Source organism: Hemiscyllium ocellatum, chromosome 26 (assembly GCF_020745735.1).
Source record: "Hemiscyllium ocellatum isolate sHemOce1 chromosome 26, sHemOce1.pat.X.cur, whole genome shotgun sequence".
Taxonomy (NCBI): domain Eukaryota; kingdom Metazoa; phylum Chordata; class Chondrichthyes; order Orectolobiformes; family Hemiscylliidae; genus Hemiscyllium; species Hemiscyllium ocellatum.
The window spans coordinates 33,097,876-33,102,913 of NC_083426.1; the positions used below are offsets into that span (position 1 = coordinate 33,097,876).

General features: G+C 40.7%; 1 pseudogene; it reads left to right on the top strand.

Moving 5' to 3' along the window:
• Positions 1-2,255: 2,255 nt before the first annotated feature.
• LOC132828113 (large ribosomal subunit protein uL6-like) lies at positions 2,256-3,724 on the top strand (annotated as a pseudogene).
• Positions 3,725-5,038: the final 1,314 nt, after the last annotated feature.

Sequence of the window (5,038 nt, forward strand, 5' to 3'; positions counted from 1 at the left end):
GGTCTCCGCTTACCTTCCAGCTCCCCTCTCTGTGCGCCCACTGTAGCACTGAGCTATTGTTGGATCATCAGTGTCATGACACAAAATCTTGGAACTCCCTCCCTAACAGCATCGTGGATCTACTTACAGCAGAAGAACTGCAGCAGTTCAAGAAGGCAGTTGACTACTGTCCTCTCAAACCCAGTTAGAATCAGGCAATAAATATTGGCTGAGCTGGTGACAACCACATCCCAAGGATGAATGAGAAAAAGAAACACTTCACTTAGAAACAGCTGATGAGTGTCTTGGAAAGACTTAGACAACTCACAGAAGAGATAGATTCCATTCTTTTATTTGTGCTTATTTCACAGGCAGGATTTGTGATTTTTAACAAAAGAAATCTTCACCTGTTTGAAAAGGTGTCAGCTTTTTGGCATAGGATGCAAAGATTTTCCATTAGTGGCCTATTCAAAAGGAAAGCTTTTTCGCCTGTCACTGCTCCTTTAGCACATTAATAATTCTGTGTTCTGTGATTTTGGACATGACATTTTTGAATTATGCAAGACAATTTTGCGTTTACAGCAGTTATGGTTGTTGACAGCAACAGTAAAATGTATTTGAACAATTTACTCTACATAGGAACAAGAAAAGGCCCTTCAGCTCTTTGAGCCTGCTCTGCCATTCATGGCCAAACTGTGACCTAATTCCATATGCCTGCCTTGGGCCCATAAGCCTTGATAGCATTGCTCAATAAAACGTGGTCTATTTCAGATTTAAAGCTAACAATTGAATTAACATCAACTCTGGTCAAGGAAGAGAGTTCAAAACCTTCACCACTTTGTGTGTAAAAGTGCTTTCTAATATCGCTCTTTAATAGTCTTTTATTCTTTGACTATGCTCCCTGATTCTAGAATTTTTTAACCAGTGGAAATTGCTTATCTTTAATCTGTCTTTCCCTGTTAATATCCTGAAAATCTGGATTAGATCACCCTTTAACCTTCTGAATTCGAGAGAATAAAGGCCTAATTTGTCTAATCTCCAATCATTACTTAATTTCTGAAGTCCAGGTATCATTCTTGCATACCTACATTGAACTTCCTCTTAGGGAAAAACATCCTTCCTAAGGTCTGCTCACAGTACTCTAAATGGGGTCTAACTAGAGTTTTCTATAACTGCAGCATAATGAGTGCATCCTAATATTCCAGCCCTTTAGACATGAAGGCCAGCATTCCATTAGTCATCTCGATTATTTTCTGCACCTGTTCATGGCATTTTAAAGAGCTATGCACGTTTACAGGAGAAAGTGAGGTCTGCAGATGCTGGAGTATCAGAGCTGAAAATGTGTTGCTGGAAAAGTGCAGCAGGTCAGGCAGCATCCAAGGAACAGGAAATTCAACGTTTCGGGCATAAGCCCTTCATCAGGATGAAGGGCTTATGCCTGAAACGTCGAATTTCCTGTTCCTTGGATGCTGCCTGACCTGCTGCGCTTTTCCAGCAACACATTTTCAGCTATGCACCTTTACACCCAAATTTTATTGGGCATCCTCTGTATTCAACTTTGCACCTTATAAAAATACTTTGATTGATCCTTTTTTTCATCTGAAATGGATAATCTCACACTTGTTTATATGAAATTCCATTCGACACAGCTTTATCCATTCACCTAATCTATGAATATCCTGTTGTAGTTCTATGCTACTGTCAACGCTTTCTATCAAGGATGTCCAACTTTGTGTCATCTGTAAATTTAGAAATATGACATTTTATACCATTGTCCTTGCCATTAATAAATATTGTGAAAAATGGAGGCTCCAACACAAATCCCTGCAGGACATCACTAGTCACATCCTTCCAATTTGAGCACTTACTCATTATTCCAACTCTGTTTCTTGCCACTCAAATAGTTTCCTATCCCTGTTAGTAATGTGCCCTCAATTCTATGACCTTTCACTGTACCTAACAGTCTCTTGTGTGGAACTTTATCAAAAGTCTTCTGGAAGTATTTACAAACAACATCCATCAACTTACCTCTGTCCACTACCTCAGTCATCTCTTCAAAATGTTGATTCTCCTTGATTAACTGAAAGTTTTCAAGGTGACCTCTGTTTCTCTGTCCTTGATTATAGACTTCAACAATTTCTCCACCACAGACACCATGTTAATTGATTTGTAATTCCCTTCTTTCAAGGAGACCAAGAACTTGAGGTAAGAGAATCTGCTGCTTTTATCTGGCCTGGTCTAATGTGACTGTAGATGGAAAGATCTCTGAACTGAGGATGGGTACGTGTCTCCCTTGCAAGGCCACCCAGTTGTACCAAATTGCTTTTAATTGTGAGAAAAGAAATGAAATCAGACAGACCATCCCATATGGACCTAGGCATCAGAAATGACAACAACCAACCCTATCCAATCAACCTTCAAATACTCCATGCTAACATCAATGACTTTGTGGAAAAATTGATATATCTGGCTCGCAGACTAGTCAAGGAATAGACATATTCATGGAATCACATCTTACAGAACATGTCCTAGATACTGCCATCAAATTCCTAGCTATGCACTGTCCCACTGGCAGGACAGTCCTATTAGAGGATTAGAAACAGTGAAACACATTCAGGAGGAAACTACTCTAGGAGTCCTCAGCTTTGACTCTAGAAACCATGACATCTCATAACATTAAATCAAATTTGGACAAAGAAATGTTTGGCCTATTACATCATCCCCACCTTTAGCTAACGAATCAGTACTCTTCCACATTGACTACCAACTGGAAAAAGCACAAAGGGAGGCAAAGGCACAGGATATACACCAATTGGGGAACTTCAAAGTCCATCAGCACAAGTGGTTGAGAGGTACTATGACAGACTGAGCTAGCTGTGTCCTAAAGGATATAGCTGCTGGACTAAGTCTGCAGCAGAGAATGGGTTCTGCCAGCTGGAGATTGAGATATCAGTCCAGAGTATTTTGTTCTGAAGGAGCCAGCTAACCCTGGGACAGCTTTACTTCTTGTGTCTAATAAACGCTTTTAGACTCCATACTTCTTTACTTACATCTGTACATTGTAGGTCCTCAAATACAGTTTGAAAGTACAGCGACCAAGACCTCTCTCTTCACATTCTCAAAACAGACTGCTGTCTTTTACTGATGTCAGTCACGTGTTCAGTTACTTCAAAATCTTTTACATAAATCTCATTATACCATAAGTCAGCTATCAGGTTGTTAACATTCCTGACAGTGTTGCTATGACTTTGAAAGGTTGTACAGTCTTTGTAAAGGGGCCTTCAGAGACATTGCCTGGGAATTTAATCATATTAACCTAGAACTCAGCCTTCTTGGTATGAGGATTAAGAAGTTTTGAGTTGATAAGTGTTGTGGTAACAGAAAATGCTGTGGACAAAGTACAGTCATGCACAAAATATGATCAAGGGTGTCACATTAGACTTCTATTACAAGATGAGAACTGTCTACACCCATTTCCCCATTAGTTGCTCAGGAAATAGGATCTCTAGTAGAAATCTGTAACTTCCTTAGAGAAGAGCACATTCAAAGAGTCCATCTGAAACTAGATGTTTTATGCACAGTTTCCCAGGGCCAGAAAAATGAGCTTGTTTTTGATGGAAATGACATTGAGCTGCAGTTAAACTCCACTGCTTTTATCCAACAAGCAACAATGATGAAAAAGAAGGACAATCCCAAGTTCCTAGAAGGCATTTATGTGAACGAAAAGACCACTGTTGTTCCATAGTTCAGCAAATAATTCTCTACTCTTTTAGATGTACAACTCTTTCAGATAGTAACCAATGAATAAACTTTATGGACTGAGAAAGCACAGTGACTTCATCAAATCTTAAGCAAAAGGTGCTGCAAGGAAAAGTTTCTTGAGAAATGGAAATCATGTAACAAGGAAAATGTTCCAGAAATTAAAGATACAGAATAAACGATAAAGACAACATCTTCAAGGCAGTTAAAGAGAGTCAAAATAGATTCTGAACAATCATGGCATGATGTATAGACAACAATCTCTTCATCGATGTCAGCTAAATGAAACAGCCCGTCATTGACTTCAGGAAGCAGAGTGGATGGCAAGCCCCTGTCTGCGTCAATGGTGTTGAGGTGGAGATGGTCAACAGCATCATGTTCCTGGGAGCAATGGTCACCAACAATCTGTTCAAGTTCATGCACATCGATGCGATGATCAAGAAAGCACAACAATGCTTCCATTTCCTCAGGGAGGGGAGGAAATTGGGCATGCCCACAAAGACTCCTGCCTATGTTTATAGATGTACCATAGAAAGCACCGTATCTGGATGCTCCACAATGTGGTACGGCAACTTCTCTTTCCAAGATTTCAATAAATTACACAGAGTTATGAAACAGCCCAGTCCATCACACAAACTAGCCTTCTATCCATTGACTGCATCCATACTTTCTGCTGCCTCAGAAAAGCATCCAACATAATCCAAGAAAATCCTACCCCGCTTACACTCTTTTCTACCATCTTCCATCAGGCAAAAGCTATAAAAGTTTGAATATTCGTACGAACAGCTTCAAGAACAGTTTCTTCCCTACTGTTATCAAACTTTTGAACGGACCCCTCATGCCTGACAAACCTGCTGGAATTCTTTGAAGAGGTGATAGGTAGGTTAGACCAGGGAAACCCAATGGATGTGGCCTGTCTAGACTTTCAAAAGGCCTTTGATAAGGTGCCACACGGGAGGCTGCTGAGCAAGGTGAAGGCCCATGGTGTTCGAGGTGAGCTGCTGGGATGGATTGAGGATTGGCTGTCTGACAGAAGGCAGAGAGTTGGGATAAAAGGTTCTTTTTCAGAATGGCAGCCGGTGATGAGCGGTGTCCCACAGGGTTCAGTGTTGGGGCCACAACTGTTCGCATTATATATTAATGATTTAGATGAAGGGACTGGGGGCATTCTAGCGAAGTTTGCAGATGATACGAAGTTAGGTGGACAGGCAGGTAGTACTGAGGAAGTGGGGAGGCTACAGCAGGATCTAGACAGTTTGGGAGAGTGGTCCAAGAAATGGCTGATGGAATTCAATGTGAG